At 42.1% G+C, this 21,908-nt stretch overlaps 1 protein-coding gene across 1 annotated transcript in view; it reads right to left on the bottom strand.

The window, feature by feature from the left end:
- LOC121864165 (N-chimaerin-like) overlaps positions 1-21,908 on the bottom strand; it is a 72,464-nt gene that overhangs the window by 23,041 nt on the left and 27,515 nt on the right. Inside the window, exon 12 of the transcript XR_006088557.1 lies at positions 19,969-20,119. The gene's annotated coding sequence lies outside the window, so the exon portion shown is untranslated. The remainder of the gene's footprint in view (positions 1-19,968; positions 20,120-21,908) is intronic.

Raw genomic sequence — 21,908 nt, 5'->3', positions numbered from 1 at the left:
GTAGGGGTGTGTGAGGGTGTGGTAGGGAGGGGTGTGGGGAGGGTAGGGGTGTGTGGGGGGGAGGGGGGTGGGGAGGGTAGGGTGTGTGGGGGAGGGTAGGGGTGTGTGTGGGGAGGGTAGGGGTGTGTGGGGGAGGGTAGGGGTGTGGGGGGGAGGGGTAGGGTAGGGGTGTGTGGGGAGGGTAGGGTGTGTGGGGGAGGGTAGGGGTGTGTGGGGGAGGGTAGGGGTGTGTGAGGGAGGGTAGTAGTGGTTTTTAAGGGAGCATCCCCAACCTCTGAGCCAACAAGGAGTCATATATAATAATTGTGGTGCAGTACAGTAATAAACGAGACCCCACCCACTTACTCCACCCCACCCATTCCCCCACACCCCACCCACACACTGCCCACACTCCTACGGCAGCCCAACAATGACCTAGTGACCCCTGCAAGCACACAAGCACTATTCCTCTCCCCATACATTATGAAGCTAAGGTATACATATCAATCAATTCAATCTTCTCATGTATATATGTGTACGAGGTGTGCATGTATGTCTCTCCTATCTACATAGTTATCATACACACATATATACACAATTGACCCACACACATATACATAGTACCCTCAAACACAACCTCTTCTACACACACACACACACACACACACACACCGAATTACTACACCACGTGATGCCCCTCATAACACCATCTGTGAGGGAACTACTACACGTCAGGTCCCTCCTAATACCACCTGGGAGGGAGTTACTACACCACGTGTTTGTTGTTCAACATCTCAGCGTACATGATCTACGTGACCTCCACTGTAAACATTAATCTGTATGTTCACTGTATGTTCCTTTTCCTTTCTCTGATGAAGGCTTTTGTTAAACCACCACTGTATGTAATAAGTCATTTATGTCCAATGTACATTTTCAGCCTTCGGGCTGCAGAAATTTTTCAATAACCCGTTAATTATTATTATTATTATTATTATTATTATTATTATTATTATTATTATTATTATTATTATTATTATTATTATTATTACACCTCACCGGCGGCCCACACACACCACATGTCGACCCTGTTTTAGATACATCCTTCGCGTAGTGCTTCCCCATCCACCAACACAGCGACACGTAACCCGAGGCGACTTACAGCCAAACAGGATTTATGGATGATGGTTTATAAGCGTCCTGGGCACTGCTTTCAACCCCAGCTGCCCGAGTGACCTTCAGGGGTGGGGTTAGGTTAGGTTAGTTTTGAATGATAAATACTGATCAATTAATATTTACCATAACCTATTTGTCTTTATTTGTTGTGGGGTGTTATTCAGATATAAACATACGTATATATACATTAATACATACATACATACATACATACATACATACATATATATATATATATATATATATATATATATATATATATATATATATATATATATATATATATATATATATATATATATATATATATTTACGGTAACATACATACATACATACACAACACATCAATAACCCCCCCTTTATTCCTCTTTTAGACCAATAATTATAAATATTACTCATAGCAAGACTTTTAGGTCAGGGTTTTAAATGTAAACTGAGGCCCATTTAGCAAGGCAGGACAGACAGACAGACAGGCAGGCAGACAGGTTTACATGTATCACTTCAACAAGCTCTATGCCAGCTCAAGGGCACAAGGGGGGAGGGTCAAGTGGCTACAGTATAACACAGTACAAGCGGTAACTGATGGCTTTGTTGAGTTATCATTGGTTAGATTGCCTGATTATTTACCATATACCCGCACTTTCTAAAACCTGTGTGGGTACTCTAAAGCTGTGTGGGTATTGTAAAGATGCGTGGGTACTCTAAAAATGTGTTGATATTGTAAACCTATGTGGGTACTTTACATTGGGAATCATTCATATATATATATATATCCTACCCACACAGTCTATGGATTGATTGGGTGGATATTGTATACTTGTGTTGTCTGTATACATGATGAATCAATTTTAAACTTGTACAGTGAATGAGTTGACTGTATAACTCTCTCTCTCTCTCTCTCCAGTAAGCAGTAGTCTGACATTTACAACAGAAAACGATTGGATTGGACTTTGTGATAAACCTCTAAAGCATACACTTGAACACTATATTATTGAATGTGACACTGTCAAAGACTTCAGGCCACCTGACTTATTGTATCTTGAACTATGTAATTACTACATTGAATCAGGTGTGCTTGAGGACTTTCTTGTTGTTTATCCCAAATTTGCTAGCCCACACTGATTAGTCTTCAATTAGAATAGGACTCCAATGTATGTGAACCACTAACCCATACTGTATATACTGCTAATGAATATGATGTATTTCCTTCTTTGTGTACGAACCTCTGTCCTGCATGGCAGTGAACAGTGACATTACCCACATGAAGTGATACCACCCTCAGTGTCAAGACCTGACTGAATTACTCAGAATAGGCAAACTGTACTACAAGCTTTGCCAATAAATTTTTTAAACTAAAAAAAAAGGATTGGACAACAGAATAAAGTAGGGAGGAGGGTTGGTCACTCTCCCTCACCTCCTGGTCACACAGCACACACACACACCTTACACCAACCAAAACAAAGCGACTCACTATGCCCCTCCTCACCCCACCCCAACTCTCTATTTACATGAATCAGCTGTTGGAGCATCACTAGCGTTAACATTACACGAGATCTCTCCCTGATTGGCTATTCTAATCCTCAACGCTATACTTACTATAGGACCTAATCTCTCAATGCCCCTAAGAGTCCTTCGTGCTTTAGTTGATACCCTTCACGGTGATTTGATCGGGAAAGCATCCTTGAGGGTGATTTTGGGGGATTTTTCTTTCAGTGATTTATTTCGTTTCATCTGTCTCTTCTCTTCTACATTAACTCCAGCGATCGTCAGTGACCCTCGGGCTTGTGTGTGTGTGTGTGTGTGTGTGTGTGTGTGTGTGATCTTGTCCGTCTGTCTGTCTGTCTGTCTCACCGTCTAAGGATGTCTTTCTTTAGTATTTTTTTTCCAGTATCTCGTTATAAACTTTCTCTGACAAGATAACTACTGGTAACGATATCTCGACCTTGTTACGAGACACCCACCAAGGCTACACTACTGTCTGTCTCTCTCTCTCCCTCTCTCTCTATTTATATCTCTTTTATCTCTCTCTCCCTCAATCTCACATCACTAAGTAGTGGAGAAAATTTAATGGACTTTCCTCTCCATATAACGAACTTTCCTCTCCATATAACGGACTTTCCTCTCCATATAACGAACTTTCCTCTCCATACAATCCGTTATGTGAACCGTCGATATAACGGACTTTATCTCTATAATCCGTTAAATAGAGGCTTCACATCTAATAAACCCTCTATATAACGGACTTTCCTCTCTATATAGGGATGGAACAAGTCGTGACAACACCACCAACTAATGCCAAGCTGTTGAAGACGCCAGTACTACGAGGTCTCCATAAAGGAACCCGTACGTAAGGGGTTAAATATAAGTTGTAAAATCGATACCCAATCAGCTATACCTTCGATAAATATCATGTACAGGTGTAGAGCCAGAATATAAGGTAATTAAGAAAGGTGATTAGTTGAGGAAGGTAATAGCGTTGGCAGTGTCCCCTATAGTGCGTCTTCGCTGATGACCTTGACACACACACACACACACACACACACACTCGCCCACACACACACACACACACACACACCTCGCCCACACACACACACACACACACAAGAAAGACACAAAATGAAGTTAACACATCACAAAACGAGACGCCTCAACACACACACACACACACACACACACACACACACACACACACACACACACACACACACACACACACACACACACACACACACACACACACACACACACACACACACACACACACACACACACACACACACACACACACACACACACACACACACACACATCACCCTGGCAAGTCTCATTACACACACTTATACTCATTGGCTGATGGCTCCTGACTCCTGCCCACGAGACCAACAACAACATTGACTAATTTGGTTTGTAAACACGAGCGCGTCCTACCGGGGTTCACACACACACTGGAATAAGAGGTTGTTTTACAGTATAGTCCCCCCTTCACCCAGTGTGTAAAAGTAAATAAGGCGTTTTATAGTCTAGTCACTTTTTTACACCGTCTAGTCACGTCATCCTGCGTTTGTAAATATTTCAGACGTAAATAACAAACTTTTACACCACTTAATCCTTGCACCCGGTGTTTACAGGTGTTTAAAGACATAACAAACCCATTTTTACACCATTAATCTACCGTCTGAGGTGTTTAACCTTATTTAACACACAGCCACACTATATTTATCATCCAAGGGCGTATCAGTACATCTCAAGGCTACACAACACAATTAGGATTTAGTGTAGTTGTGTAGTTACAATTAGTTAAGTGTAGTAGGCGGGTCAACACCACTCAAGGCTTCTGTTGTTTACCGTTTATATTTATTGTTGTTATATGAACTTTTAAGTGGTATAAAATGTACACAGTAGTGGCTATTTTTGTAAGTACTTAAGTAATCATAAGTACAAGACGATCATACGTACAAAAAATATTAGAAGTACACACACACACACACACACACACACACACACACACACACACACACACACACACACACACACACACACACACACACACACACACACACACACATATATATACATAGGGAACGTGAGCTAGACAGACATTCGTACAACACATGGTAGGACTCACCTTGTGTGTGTAAGTACAGCTGAAGCATGTGTTGAGGGGGGGGGGAGCTAGTTATCCTCACACATGTGCCCAACACCCTACGAGGCGCCACTAGTTACCCACACCCACCCTGCAGAGTGTAAACAAAAACAACAACAAAACAATTCCCCGGGAGTTTGAAGACAATGTGACCTGGCGCTTAGGATATTACTTGAAGGTATAGATGATAAGTAAAGGAGAGGGGGGAGGGGATATAGAGTTGGTTTATCAGGAGGGAGAGAAAGTGATAAAAGATGAGAGAGGAGAGAATAAATGAAGAAATAGGGATAATATTCACCAAAAACCAGCCTCTTAACACAGACTGGTGTGTATCCAGGTGAGTAATGACTAATCAACACATACCTGGCCCGTGTATATATTATTAGTTAAAATGACAGGTGTTTATACATTAACTACTAAGGCATTTTTTTATATTATTCCTTTTGTTATGAATTTCCATATTTTTTCATAATTTGTTGTTTCCATTAGTTTTCATTTATGCCTCTCACGATCTATGGTTCATCCTCTATATTTACTCAGCCACTGGGTATCGTCATTAAACACTACAATAATGTTTACGTTACATCTAAACAAACAAGAGATTCATTACAAAATATCTCAGCTTGTAGACAAAACATGACGTCACTGTAAGAGTACCCATGACGTCACTGTTGAGGAGGGAGCGGGGCAGGGAGCGGGGCGGGGCGTGGATGGGGTATGCCTTTTATTCAGCGGTTTATGTTGGTCGTTTTTCGTTGTATAGTGAGGATAGTGAGGGGGGTCGTGTTCCTTCTTCTTGTGGCTCCTCCGCCCACCCGATTATCCATTACTTGATGACTATTTTAAGAAACTGATATGAACGCTCAAGAGTCGCTGAAGAATCTCTGGTGGGGGAGACAGACAGACAGACACCTCGTGGGGTAGGGGGGGAGGGAGGGAGGGGAAAGGAGACTGTCTACAACTACGGTCTGAATAATTAATCGTGCTATGGGTTGAGCAGTTTTGAGGACGGTTATGTGAGCCTCCACAACAAAGTCACACACACACACACACACACACACTCGGATGCTACGATCACAAAACTACTCGACAGGAGCTATTGTTTACCTGCCTCCATCACGGTATAGTACTCAGGACGCCAGGCTAGACTACCCCCTTCCCCCCTCCCAAAACAATAAACATGATTGACTAGTGACCTTGACCTCTTGATGAATGACCTTGACCTTTGCCCTCTGGTGTAAATGTCACCTTCAGAATCACAACAACCACTTCGTTCACAATTACATCCTCACACACAACTGAAAAAACACGAAGAACAACTAAAAATAAATGTGTTACAGGTTAATGCAACACCAATTAATCGACTTTTGTGTTGTAGACGGATCTCACACTATGTTGCTACTTCATCACCATCCCAGATACACACCCACACAGTCGACTATGCACTTGTAGATGCCAGTAGAAAGCCACCTGGACTCTCTGTACATGAGACTAAGTGTAGCTATGTTTGATGTATTGTATGTATGGGGTAGAGGCAGTATTTCACCCTTCTTCAGTACCCATCTCAGTGTTGTGGGAGGTGGGGCTACAATATGGTAACTTTTAACCCAGACGAAAGCTTGGAGATGAGTGCTGCTGCTGCTGCTGTTACCTCACAAGTTTAGGGAGCAGCACTTCCTAATACAGCATGACTCTGAATACCTGATCAACTTTGCTGCCAGAGGACGATACAGAATCAATGTTTTCTTCCACTGGTTTTATTAAAATTCGTCGGTGTGAGGCGGTACATCTTCTGGCACTTTTACCATGACTGCTAATGGCTCTACTATAACGAGATATCCCCCCCTATACGAGGAGACTGGTACCATTCTCATGATGAACTCAAAAACTCCCTCTCTACCATCACCAATGTTTACCTTTTTCAACATGTGACTTGTAGCATCTGGTACCTGTAAAATGATTAGTCGTTCAAGGTTCATTATTGATCATATTGTTCACTCAATGTTCCCGGCACATAATGGACACCAAGACACTGGTAGATACGACTATTTGGAGGTCGGGGAATGGTTCGATTTTGTCATTATTTTGAAGTTTTGGATCTGACTATAGATTAGGTAACGTTAGATTAGGTTATGTATGTATGTATGTATGTTAATCCTAGACTCACGAGGCCAGTCATAAGGATTCCGCGATATCCTACGACAACTGGCTTACCACCCTCCCAGGATTCTCATCAGTAAATAGGACTATACCTTAGACTAATGACCTTGAAAGACCTTGTAAACAGTTATCACCGGGTAAACTTCAAGGATAAAAGGTCGGCCGGTGGATGTGTCACAGTAAACACGATACTACACAACGCAACACGACACAACACCACAACAAAACACAACACCACAACACTCACCAACACAACACAACGCAACACGAAAAATTTACCAAACACAACACAACTATTCACCAACACACGGGCTAAACTACTTACTTTTCCTGGGTACCAAAAAAAAAAATACAATTCATTATCTTACGCTGTACAGAATTATTTATTAGTACTTTGAGAAGAAATTACGACGACCTGTATACGTAAATTGTTAATTAAGCCGACAGGTATAAAATAAAATGGAGGAGTCGAAGAGCCAAAGAGAGCGTTTACAGTTGCTACAAATCACGCTGCCTCTGACGATCATCGACTCGTTTCTCTCCTCTCCCTCCCCCCTCCTCATTTACCTGTTCTCTCTCTCTCTGATGTACAGGTGAGGTAGCAGCAGCGCCTCTAACTTAACCTGTTATCTTCTCCCCACTTTAAATTATCGTCTACAAGGTCTGGATTCTCAATTACACTAATATTAATCTTCCTCTCAAACGATCATAATGTGAACGAACTCTACCGAACCCTAACTAAGCTTCGGCATACAGCGGTTCCAATAACAGCTTCGGATTCACTTGTGTTTTCGTCTCCCAGTTAAGGAGAAAAATAGCGTCGGATATCTTTTAATTAATGGGCGCTGAGGTAGATAAGTCCAAGCTGACGTGAAGGATACTGGGAAGGATATATTACTATGCCAGAGCCCCCCCCAAGACCAGACGTGGAGGATATATTTACATTAGTATGCAGCGGCGTGGGTCGAAGGATCATAGGAGTCGGTGGTAAAAGGCAAGTTAGGACCCAGACTCTCAATGTTTCCCATGTTAAATTTCTTTCGCTTAACAAGACTTGCTTATGACAACGTGTCTTATAAACTTGGTTCCTCATGAGTGTAACTTAGGAACGTCATTATAATTTTATATCGTAAGCTAAAACACATTCTCACTCTGAACTTAGGGGCGAAACTTAAACTTACGATTATTTGAGAGTAATGGAACTTAAGTAAAGATATATAATGTTTTTGTTGTTTGTCTCATAAAATATATAAAAGGGATGAAAACAAATGATTTATGATACGTGTTTTGTTTTGATAATAGATAACTGTTAAAGGGACTAGGTGTCAGCTGTGATGCTTCTTGTGATTGTTGATGTATGTATGGTGCTATATGTATTTACGATCAGGAGTAATATATATAGATTCTGATTTACCTACACGTACCCACCTCACCCCTCTCCACCCTGCCCTCAGCCCCACTCCGCCCCTCTCCACTCGACCTCACACTGACTTCTCCCCCAATCAATTCACCCCTTTCCAACCCATCCTAACCCCCCCCCCTTTCTTTACTCTCCCCCCATCCCCTCACCCCAACCTGCACCTCTTACCCCATCACCACTTGCCCTCTTGCCCCACACCTCGTCTTGCCCCTGCCTCTTCCTTGTTAAATGCTTTCTCCTTCGTTTAGTAACCTTCTGCCATCACGTCTTGAGGCTACAGGGTATGAAAGTGGTTGTCCTGCCTCGTACTCCAACCTGTCCTAACCCTCCTCCACCCTGTCCTGCCTCATACCACACCCAGTCCAAACCCACAACCCATCCCAACCTCCACCCACACCTCTACAACCCCCCCACCCCTCCTCCTTCACCTACCCGGGACCACCTACGCCTCAAAGACTTATGCAAATTACGACTCATAAAACTGTCCAACTCTCGTCGCAATCCAACACAATACTGTTTATTTTTTGGATAATACTCCAGACATTATTTGGTAAAAAAAGGTAAAACTGTGATAGAACCTTATAAGACCTGGAGATGATGGTAGAGAGTTCATAAGGGTTAAGACATAATGGAAAGACTCTGTTTTTGGTAGTGTAAAACAACCAAACACAACCAAAAACAACCCAATAACCTAAAATCTACATCAGAAAATTTAACCTCAATTCGTTCGTCAATTTCTCAACCCAAACGTACGATCGTCAACTAATCCTCAACAAACACTCGACCTCCAGATAGATACACAATTGACTCGTATACTGATTTACACGTGGTAGCAATGAGATATCGTGTACAGTTATAAAAAACAATATAACTTAATCTCTCTTCCTTGATCATCTTTTGTGTATGTGTGTGTATGTGTGTGTGTGTGTGTGTGTGTGTGTGTGTGTGTGTGTGTGTGTGTGTGTGACCCTGAGTACGACCTTCCTAGTATAGTCATGAGCAGACAGACGTTCATGGGAGTAAGGCCAAGTAAGCAAGTCATGGGTGGATTAGCAGTTATCATTATATAGCAAAACTTATCCCTGACACCTTACCTTTTAAAACACTGATGATGATTTTTTCTTACATTTTAATATTTTTTTTGGGGTGGTATTTGGAGAAGCTAATTTAACATAGTGTATTATATTGTGATAAATAAGGTAAGGGTAGTTTATACATTGTGTTTTGTTACCTTGTTTTAACTTATTAATTGTTTGAGGTGTTGTAGGTTTACGCGCGCGCACACACACTACTCATTGCTAGTCTGGTCGTGATCGTCTCGACTGTCGACAAAAGATGACCTTCAAGTGAGACCCATCGCTACCACCACCTTTAAATTTATCAAACTCTCAAGGGCACAGGTAGACGAGCAGGAATGTTTACCTGTCCTCGTAGGTAATTGGTCACCCTTCACATGGCCACCTCCTACATGGCTACCCCCCATATGGTCACCCCTGACACTTTAAGGCGGCCACTTCCCACATGGTCACTCTCCTACATGGCCACTCCCCCACATGGTCATCCTCCGCGGCTACCTACCACTGCTCTCATTCACCTTCCTAGTTAGTTCATCTTGACTAACGTACACACATACATCTGGAATACTTAGTCATGAGGCAAAAATATGTGTTTAAAGTTCATTAATATTATTAATATTATATATATATATATATACATATTATTATTATTATTATCATTATACATATACACACATATTGAAGGATTACTGAAATATACACACACACACGAGCCGTAGGTAAGACACACACACACACACACCTCCTAGAACTTTATCACAAAAGGTGCAATATGTATAAAATGGCGTCTAAAATGGCCATATTACAAGGCAAACGGAGAGGAAAAGCTATATTGTTTATTTTTCCCTAAATTTCGACAAAACAGCTTATCATCAACTAAGGCTAAATAGTACGATGTGTGTGTGTGTATGTGTGTGTGTGTGTGTGTGTGTGTGTGTGTGTGTGTGTGTGTGTGTGTGTGTGTGTGTGTGTGTGTGTGTGTGTGTGTGTGTGGGTGTGTGTGTGTGTGGGTGTGTGTGTGTGTGTGTGTGTGTGTGTGTGTGTGTGTGTGTGTGTGGGTGTGTGTGTGTGTGTGTGTGTGTGTGTGTGGGTGTGTGTGTGTGTGTGTGTGTGTGTGTGGGTGTGTGTGTGTGTTATGATTACCTGTTAAACTTTTAGTTGGTAAGTAACATAATCTATTCGTCGTAAGCAACTTGTCCTGACGTCATGATCAACACTACTACTACTGACGTCATGACCCACACCACTACTCCTGACGTCACCTCTCTCCCTAACCTCTGACAACGCTGACACCACGTATTTGTCAGCTCTGATATTCCCACCAAACCACACCTAACGTAACCTAACCTAACCCAACCCTCTAAATCTTAACTAAAACTAAGAGTGAGTGAGTGAGTGAGTGAGTGAGTGAGTGAGTGAGTGAGTGAGTGAGTGAGTGAGTGAGTGGGTGAGTGAGAGGCAGAAGTGAGGGACTAAAGGCTTAATGAGAGGCAGTAGTGAGAGAGGCAGGCAGCAATGAGTGAGGCAACAGTTCAGGTTGTGGTGAACGTGTGTGGACTGTTGTATTGACTCATAACACAGTCTAACCCACCTCACCCACCTACCACATCCACTCACCCACCACACCCACCACCTAGGCGTGTGTCCGGAAGTCCTCCTCCTCCTGTTCCTCCTCTTCTTCCTTCTCCTCCTCCTCCTCTTCTTCCTTCTCCTCCTCCTCTTCTTCCTCCTCCTCTGCTTTATCCTCCCCCGTACCTTCTCTTGCAGGTTATATTATTATTATTCTTGGAACTTGCAATCTGATTCACCAATGACGATGACGCATCCTATGTTATGAAGGCAGTGTACCCCTCCACACACACACACACAGCTGGACAGGATACCATCTATAACACACTATACTAACACCGAACAACACGGCAAAACAATAAAGAACTCAAAACATTCCTCCATAAATCTAGTCTAAGTTTGACGGTTCCTCCTCCTCCTTCAGTAGTTTTCTCATCCTTCAGTATTTGTCTCTCTGGCACATTAAGAAAGGCTATGGTAGTGATATTGTTATAGTGAAATTTCTATTTAACGGACTATAATGTGAGGGGTTAGTCCGTTATATGAGAGGTTAGTCTGTTAAATCGAAGTCCATTATATGTGTAAGGTTAGTCCGTTAAATCGAAGTCCATTATACGTGTAAGGTTAGTCCGTTAAATCGAAGTCCATTATATGTGTAAGGTTAGTCCATTATATCGAAGTCCGTTATATGGAGGTTTCACTATAACAATTATAAAATGTATTGGTATATGTAGAGTCATTTATTTTGTGATGAGTGACACGAGTAACAGGAATTCCTCAATAACATCTAAAATAACACCTAAAGGGCCCGATCACTCTGTTTATCTAATGTCTCTTATTAAACAAAGGGGAAGATATAGTCCTTTCTTATATTGTTATCTTAATGGCTCTCGGGTGATAACTCTTGTTCTGCTTATTAATGTGAATGATAGGAATAGATCACATTCTATCATTCTGTACACAACTAGTGAATGAATGTTGGGGTCGATAGTTTAATATAAAAGTCATCTATCTAAAGAAAACGAGATATTTGTATACTTTTGTAGGGGGTAACTGATATAAACCACGTAATCCCACATAAAAATCATAACATTGAAATTCCACTGTGTTTTGTCTTTTCCTACAGTGTGATTTCAGTTTGATGGTGTTCTTTGGTACATTTGAGTGACCTACCACCAACAAGATAGTCATAACACACACGAACAGAAGGCAGGATCTCACAAAGGATTTCAGGTTACAGATCCTACGTAACTAGATTAGGATATGGCATAATATGTACTGCCGAGACCTGAATCCTTATTTCGACTGAGGTGTCTTGAGTAAATTTTATGAGGGTGAAATGTTTAAGTGTCAAGAGATGTGATGGTGGGAAGGAGTGGTGGGTGAAGGAATGAAGGAAGAGTGGATGGAGAGGGTGGGTGGTTGGGTGAAGGAAAGGAAGGTAGGTTGGGTGGATAGGGATCGACGGGTGAAGGAAGATAGGAGGGATTGAGTGGGTAGGTGAAAGAAGGAAGGAAGGAAGGAGTGGAGAGGGTGGGTGGGCGAAGGGAGGGAACGAAAGATACATGATAAGTACCGGCACAAGGAAGATAAAGGATGAGGGATAAGTGGGCGGAGGATGGAAGACAAGTGGGTGTGGAAGAGGATGAAAGATGGAGATAAGTGAGTGAAAGAGGAGGTGGGCGTGTGGGCGTGTGTGTGTGTGGGCGGAAGTAATCCATCAGGTAAGGTGATCTCCCACAAGGTGTCTGCCCACCCCCGACGCTGAGCCCGCACACACACACACACACACACACACACACACACACACACACACACACACACACACTGAATTACACATATATAACCACACAGAGAAGCACACACACGTATAAAGATGCACAAACAACAAGACGTTCACACACACAGGCACATGAACAGAACGCAGAAACTCACAAAGGTTCACACATAGGCATGAATACACATACACACACACACACACACACACACGAAAATTATTTATTTACCTTTAGTTACGCTTATAATAATGATTGTCCCTCGTGTTCGAAAATCTACGTTGTTTGATTACCACTATATAACAGGGGGCAGAGGGGGTCATATCACGCTGCACATTATCCCAACATCAAGTATCAGAATGTTGAAGGTTGTATTCTACTGTAATGTGAGATACCTTATGGATGGCTCACTGACAACACAACACAGATGGAAACAAAACGATAACAAGAGACTTAACCATAACTATATGTCCCGTCTCTCTCTCTCTCTCTCTCTCTTCCTTGTCTTACTCTTGCTATTTAATTCTCCCTATTATTATTATCCCCCCCCTCAGAGAAAATCACCACTCGAATCTTGAGAAGAAAAAAATAACAAAATTGGTAGAGCAAATTTCTCTTATCTTTTGCTTATCTCTCATTCTCAACTCTCTACCACAGTCTCTCATCCACCTCATCCACTCTTCTTCCGTTTTTCATCCACACTTCATTATCCTCCTCCCCGTGTTCTTCCCCCGTTATCCACTTGTTCAATCTCTCCACCTTTGGACGTGTGTGTGTGTGTGGGGGATGGGGTTGACGTGGGGGAGGGGGCTGACGTGGGAAGGGGTTGACGTGGGGAAGGGTGTTGACGTGGGGGGAAGGGTGTTGACGTGTGGGAAGGGTGTTGACGTGGGGAAGGTGTTGACGTGGGGAAGGGTGTTGACGTGAGGGTGTTGACGTGTGAGGGGGGATGACGTGTGAGAGGCCTCATGTTCACAGGTGTGTTAGTGACTCATGTAAACATTAAGTTCATTACTGACTCTTTATTTACCTGTGCGTGTGTGAGGTGTAGAGGAAGGGATTAACCCGCATATCCGGCCAGTGTGTGTGTGTGTGTGTGTGTGAGTGTGTGTGTGTTTATCTACGGTAATACGCCAGATGCAAACCGATTCTAACGAAACTTGACACTGTAATTGGGTACTAACGATGACTTAAAGAAAGCCTGATGTTTTTTGTTAGGTCAGAGGTCAAGGTCAAAGTTGGGTATAAAGGGAGGGAGGGAGGGAGGGAGGAACGAACGAACGAACGAACGAACGAACGAACGAACGAACGAACGAACGAACACACCTTCACAGAGATGGAACTTTAGGTAGAATCAGACAAAAGGGAGGGAGGGAGGGAGGGATGGTAGGAAGGAGGAGGGGAGGGGGTATAGAGGGAGGACGGAGGGAGGAAGATAATTGTAGGGTGAACTAACTAAGCAGCAGGAGTGAGACAATGAAGAAAAAGATAGGAGAGAGAGAGAGAGAGAGAGAGAACCAACCTCGGAGCAACAATGTGTTAAGAGTCTTAGATGGAAGGGGAGTGGAGAGGAGGAAGGGGTGGTGGGGGAGGGGGCGACATATATGGCAGTCTTAATGAATGGGTGAGGGTGAGAGTGCAGGTCTGGGAAAACATTTTACTCACTGGAAGGATTTTTCATAAACCTTCAATTATGGTTCTAAGATGTTTCGTACACCAGAGCGAGAGCGAGAGAGCGAGCGAGAGAGAGAGAGACTACCCAAACATGACATAATGAATGGAAGATGTGAATAAATTATGCAGGTGTTTTAAATAGAGAGATGCTTTTTGGGGGGGTCAGGTGTGTGTGTGTGTGTGAATGGGCAGCCAGGGTGAACGTAAACACCATATGGTCAGCTTACACCGAGGTCCTCTCCCCAGGTAGGCGCCCCGTATATGGTTGGTGAATGAATGAAATAATGAATGAAGAACGATAATGAATGAACGAAACCACCGACGAAATTTACATTTTGTTGGTGGGATAAATACGGGGGGTGGTGGTTAGGGCCGAGGAAGAAAGGGTGGGTGGGTGGTCCGTTGTGGTGGTGGTTGAAAGTACTACAGTGGTGGTGGTGATTGTTGTTGTTGATGGAAGCAGTATAGAGATGGACTTGATGGAGAGGTGGTGGTGGTGAAGGTGGTGATGGTGAGTTCGTGTGTTGGAGGTGGAAGTGGTGTGTTGGAGGTAGTCGTAGGGGTGGTTCTTCGTATTAATATTTCCTCAACCTAACCTAACCAACACACCCGTACTTCCCTGACAGACTAACACACACACACACACACACACACACCCAACAGACTCACACATACATACACCCGACAGACACACCCACACACACGACAGATTCACATACCCGACTGCGTGACCACGGCGTCAACAACCTCCTCCTCACTCCGCCTCCCTCACCCACCCACTGAACTCTGAACTTTCAACGCTAGCTAGTGCAGTCACTTGAACTTTAAGCCTTTTACCCAGCAGGAACAACATGTGACCTGCAGTAAGCAGAGAGAGAGAGAGAGAGGCTTCGATAAATATTAGGTACAAGGCTTCGATAAACTTAATATTACCCCATGATTCTCAAATTTATCTTACAGGTTCAGTTAAGAGAGACATTGCCATTAAAAACTGATAGAAAATTGAAAGAAATGGAATGATAAGTATATTTTGTTATTAATGTATATCTATTTACATTTATTAACATTTTATTTAACTTTCATTACCCGGGATGTTTCTCCAGCTCAACTTTTGCGTTACCATTGTTTACTCTCGGTAATACTATCCGTATAACATAATTAAACGCAAACATCCATGGTGGCGTATCGCATTCCCCTCCCGCCTCACCTACACACACACAATACCTTAAGTCTTATATCCCTGAGCTGATAACGTCGCTGGAGGTACTGTAAGTGTCCCACACCATCAGTACCATCTTTAGGTCTCTCTGCTGGACCCTCTATTCTCGCCTTCACTAACCTACAGTACCGCAACAGGTTTAGGGAGATGAAGGAGTATTGTGGACTTGACGGTAAGGCCTTTCACGAACACCCCAGTTTAGCGACCAGAGGGATGTGCAGTGTTACTCTCCTCTCCCTGGAACAAGTGGGAGCCAGTTGTATCTGACGACTTTTTAATTTGAACTTTTATTCATCCATCCGTACGTCTGTCTGTCAAAATGATATACCGTTTCCGTTCAATAAAGACCTGGTGGTGAAGTGTACCAAACTAGAGAACCTTACGTCGGACCTAAGCTGCCAAAGAGCGAGCCAGACGATCATAGTCAATCCACCAGAGACAAAAAAAAAACAATTTTCTTTGTTGACAAGATAGAAAAGAAAGTCGGAAACTGTCACCAGAGAGGGGTCACTCATCTCTACCACCACGATAACTTAACCTACACGGCTTACACCACCAATATAACTAATCTATAATCCATCGTGTGTAAGACGAGGGAGAGATCCGAGTGTCCCTTATACCGTCTATTAATATACTGTACCTCATTACCTGGATGTAAAGGCTTAAGTGTAGGTTTTTTGGCGGTGTGTATTAGAACCTAGAGAGAAATATGTAGGTGTATGTTTGGGTTTAACAGCGAGGGACAAGGTCGGGGCCACATCGACACTGAGTCACCCACCTACAGTCCCGCTACCTGGCCACTCATCTTGTTGACTCTGGCCACGAGCCATCCGGGTACACTCTCCGTCAGGCTCCTCTGTTATCTTTTACGCCAGGAAGGGAACCAGCACACGATTTCTTTATAGGGACGCCCTGACCTCTTGGAATCTAGCTACTTTACTCCCGTGAAATATTATAACAAGACACAGCTATTTCACCGAAGACAGAAGATGAAAGATTATTATTTTTTTACCGTTTGGAGGTTGCATAGTAATAAAAATCCTCTGACAAGGAATTCCACACAACGTTAGACCTGGTTATTAGCGATGTTACTGAGTCGTAGTATCTTCTCATGGAAGTTGACAAAATACTGGCGGCGAATAATTAGCGTTAGAAAAATATGTAAAATTTTTGAGATGTCATTTGGATAAGTAATTACACAGATATCAAATTGCAGACAAGATATCCTTCAACATTTTTCAAACTGTGTACAACGAGTGTGTGTGTGGGTGTGTGTGTGTGTGTTATGGCTAAAGTATCCCACAGTCTTGTAAACAAATTAAGTTTATATAACATGTCGTAAGTTGTAAAATCCTGCCATGTTCTCAAAACCTTTTTAAAAACACAGCTCTTTATAAACTTGTCAATTAGTTTGTTATTGTTATTCTTGGTTGAGATTACACTCGATGAAGGTGGTGCCGGCTTTGTTTATTTATGGATAAAACAATACAGAAAATAATGGCATGAAACCTTTGACGACCGTAGCAAATATTTTGTTCAGTTTTCCAAATCAATTTTGTCTATTTCTACAAAACCTGAGACCAGACATTACGTTTAGTTTAGTTTAAGTGACAACTAATGTCTGATGTTGACAAGTCTTCTAAAATTTGTATAGAAGATATTTTCTCAACTGGATATGTATAAACACTATTAATATTTCCCCAGCTAGAGATGTATTAAATACTACTAACATTTCCCTGGCCACAAATGTATACACCACTACTAATATTTCCCTAGCCGGAGATATATAAACTAGAAACGCACAAAACTATACCATTCAAACTACGGAACAAATTAGGCGGCAAAATATCATCCCAATTCAATCGAAATTATAAATTTTCATTTGATAATTTAAAAATGGCAAATAAACTAACTCCGGGGAGATCTTCGTCTTAACAGCATCCCAGTAAATCTTCACAACAAAATATTTACAGTTTACGAAGGTTTCCATTACCACTCGCCCTCACCCCTCTACCACCTAACCCCCTCCACTCCCCCCAGCTGTGGCTCAGTATCGTGTGTCAAGTCGAATTAAGGTACTGAGGGAGAAGTTGTACTGCAGCTGCATTCATGTGTGTGTATGTATGTTTGTATGTATGTATATCTCTGTACGTATAATTCAGCAACAATGTTTTACTGGAAAGAACAGCAGCAGCCAACACACACAACCAGACTACATTAGTGTACTCAATGATAACTTTTAAACTAGATGAACTGAAGTCGATAATCAAGCAGTTAGGTGTGATGTGATGTTATATACTGTAGGTGTAATAATCTGGCCTGATGTCACTGGTTGGCTGGTATGGTGGTGTCATAGATCGGATGGTGTGGTGGTGTTATTGGTCGTCTGGTGTAATGACCTTCACTGATAGGCTGGTATGGTAATGTCATTGGTCAACAGATACCCTGACTGATCCCTCTAACACTAATGAGTCGTAGTTGACCTTGGCTGACCTTACCACCTCATACTGCCCTCAGCCCTGACACACAAACACCACTCACACCAACCCTACTTATAAGATCCGGGGTCGTATTCTCAAACACTCTTAAAGTTTTACGATAATTCTAACACCAGATACGAGACTTAACTAATTCACTAATCTTAAGCTGAGGAGGTAATCTGATCACTAAGTCAATCAACAGTAAACAACAAGGTGGAATCAACAATAAACAACAATAAACTCAGTGAAACCAACAGTAAACAACAACAAAGTGAAACAAGTAAACAGCAAACACAAATCTATCTTCCTGCATAAAACTCCAACACGACAAATTCACAATTCTTCATGTCTTTTTTGTTTTTGTTTAGGAATAAGAAGTTTCATTACTATGGCATATTCTTATTTATAAACTCTATTACCTTTGGTTCCATCTTGTAGCCACATGTTTTTATTTTCCATTTATAAACATTTTAAATTCTCTCCCTTCCTTTAATCATATGTTAATGTTTTAGTTTTTTGTTGTTTTATTTTTAATAATAATTCCAAAAAATGCATCATGTGACTTCGATTTTTTTTACCCTTACTCAGAAATCCATCAGTAAGGAACACTATCCACGCCACACACGTATCTCTATACAACTCAATTTCCCCAGCGATGTGCTCAGGTGATGAATGCTCGCCCCACGGAACTCCACCCTGGATAATACAAGCCTTTCAGTCACAAACCACTAAGCAGGAACAAGTTTTTTTTTATGGAATCGGATCACCTGTCATAAAGCCCCAATGGGCGGTCCAGGATTAGCAGGTAACAGGTCCATATAAGCATCTGGGAGTAATTTTAGCCTTGACGCTAAGTCCCTCCCACGACACATCATGATTCCTCAGTAGACAGACGCCTGGTGGTGGTGTTTAGAGGAGCTCAGTCGGTGCCTTAGATCAGTACTGAGTGTTAGTTTCATGTAGTGGTATGACGTAGTGCGCATTACCATTCTGGATATATATTTTTTACCCCTTCAGGCTTCAGATCATCAATGGCAGTATATTTATTCCCTCATTCTTTGCTTGTAGAAAAACAGGACCCTCACCCTGGTTATATCATTCATAGCTACGGAAACCCAGGCATAAACAAACTCTCCACAGGTAATGAAAACTACATCAAACCCGAGAAAAGTAAATATTGTCCCATTAACTATAAGCCTATCTCTAATCTCAACCCTTTCATTTATAATCCACAAGTGAACGATAATCACTCTACATCTTTAAACCCACTACACTGCCTCTCACCCATCCTGATCTTACAAAAGCCACCACAACACATGATAAAGTCAGTCTTCTCGGTTCATGCTAAATCAGAATTCAACCCTTGATATTGGTAACAGCATCCCCCTCTCCTTCCCCTCACAACCTGCACCAGATTCTCCTCCCCCGTCAGCAGCCATCTGTACTTCATAACTCTAATCTTTCCTGCTTTCTCTTCTAGACTTATATGGGTTAATGAGTCAAGCTTTAATACTAGCACATTCAAAGGTTTTAAAAATATTATCGCACCATCAGCAAATTCCATGTCAGCTACCACCAACCCCTAAGGAATGCTACTTATTCATCACCTGTACACAACACCAAAAAAGTATCTATACGGAAGAGACCAATGAATATAAAAAATGAACACTGCGACTCTTATTATCTTGGTAGGGTTGTCAAAATCCTCCATCAGTTGTGTCATATTGTCTAACACAAAATGATAATAATACTTTTTGTTTTTGTGTACATAAGTGTCAGAACAATGGCATAGTCTCTTACCCCTGAGATGAGTGGTCAGTCACATACTCCTACAGCGTCTATCAACTCTTCCTCATCATCCTGTATCAGTCCACTGGTTGAAGTTTACTGGTTTATTTTCTCTTGTGGCTCGACCATTGTCTGTCCTGAGTTCCCATCAATTTGCACAATCCTGAAAGCAGTAATTGTGAAAGCTTTAAAAAGATGATCTGTAGAGACATGACATGCAAGGATTATAAGTATATAAATCTAGTGTTTCAGAGTCAAAATATAGTTGTCTAGGATTTGGGGTTATAAAAAGTAAGCAAAGTTTCACAGTAACATCAAAATAGAATACAATCAACATAGTTCCAGCAAACACTAAATGCCCGGAGTAACTGCAGATAAAACAGAGAGTCCTGCATCTTAAAACAACCACTAGCCTTCAGCAGCTCCCCCAGTACAGCCAGCGCCCATCCCTCATCACGTCTTCTAGCTTAACATAAATCCCCCTCCTCTCCCTCACCTATAAGACGGATGAAATAGCTCCATCGATTCAACTGTGAGTAACAAAAGGTCTTACTCCAACAGTGACCAGTCGCCCAGTTGGAGATTAACCAGTGCTTCATATTCAGACCATCTGGCCATATGATAACTCTGGGTGTCTTAAATGCATATCAATTCGGAAAAAAAATCAAGCCCCAGCGACTGATTTACAGAAAAGTTGATAAAATTGTCATGTAATATGCAAGACTACATCAAAACGGCTTCCTCCACACCTCCCCTCCCGTCACTCCATAAGACATATCAGTGAGTCAAATCTAGTGTGTGATGTTACCAAGGTTTGTGCCAGAAGACATCCCACAACACAATATGGTCTTATGCTTCTCTTACACTTATGAGACAACCTTTCCTTCACACCCAGATCTTCACTATCACTACTATGAACGCCTTAAATAACAGATACCTAAAGTACATATCCTGGGATTTGTTTGTTTCTCTGATCCACCAAGAAGGAAAGCTGGCTGGGGCAAGGGGTAGGGGGGTGTTAGTTGGTTTAATCTTGTCTTAACTCTGGTAAATAAGTGTTCGGGTTCAACTCTTGCGTTTTATAGACAGAGTCAGTATAGTAGTAAAATGGATGTCAGACTGATGCCTTCCGTAATTATAAACTTCATGTCCATATCTGACTTTACATAATAGGATTTCTCATACTCACGTGTACCGGTACTCTAATTTATGTACAGTCAGGGACAAAACTTCGCTCCTCGTGGTGAAACTGAGTCACAGGAATGAGTCTCTGAACTGACTTACCCAGGCTGTTTCATCTCATTTGGGGGTCGATGCTACTTTATTTGAGGGGTCGATACTGCTTTATTTGAGGGGTCGATACTGCTTTATTTGAGGGTCGATACTGCTTTATTTGGGGGTCGATGCTGCTTTATTTGAGGGTCGATGCTGCTTTATTTGGGGGTCGATACTGCTTCATTTAGGGAGGGAGGGAGCGAACTTTGGACCCAATGCACCAACTTGCCTTATACCCTGAGTGAATCTTATGTTCGAACCAAGGTAGAGAGGGTGAAGGAAAGCTGACTCGGGAACATCAGTGTAGCGCAGGGAGATGATGCCCCAGTAACTCTCAGTCTTGACTGTGTGTACGCCTCACACAAACAAAATCTCACCAGACAATTTCCCGTTTGATAAAATTTCGCTGAAAGTTGGAATAGGAACGAAACCCCACCAGTTTAAGAATCAGTTTAGGTCTAATATACTTCTCATGTTAGGTTAGGTTAGGTTAATATTACTTCAAAAAATATCCAGTTTTTACCAGGTAACCAACTCCTCTTCATATCATTCGGTGTAAAATTAAACAACGTGAACTTGGGCTCATTATTCAAAGTCCACTTTTTACACAAGACAAATTTACGAGTTGCAAAAACCTCCTCCACATCCTATATTGTCGGCAATTACACAGTGTGGAC

This window comes from Homarus americanus, unplaced genomic scaffold, assembly GCF_018991925.1.
Source record: "Homarus americanus isolate GMGI-L3 unplaced genomic scaffold, GMGI_Hamer_2.0 scaffold26351, whole genome shotgun sequence".
In the NCBI taxonomy this organism is placed as follows: domain Eukaryota; kingdom Metazoa; phylum Arthropoda; class Malacostraca; order Decapoda; family Nephropidae; genus Homarus; species Homarus americanus.
Note: the sequence above shows the minus strand (reverse complement) of the source record. Positions and strands in the feature narration are given on the sequence as shown.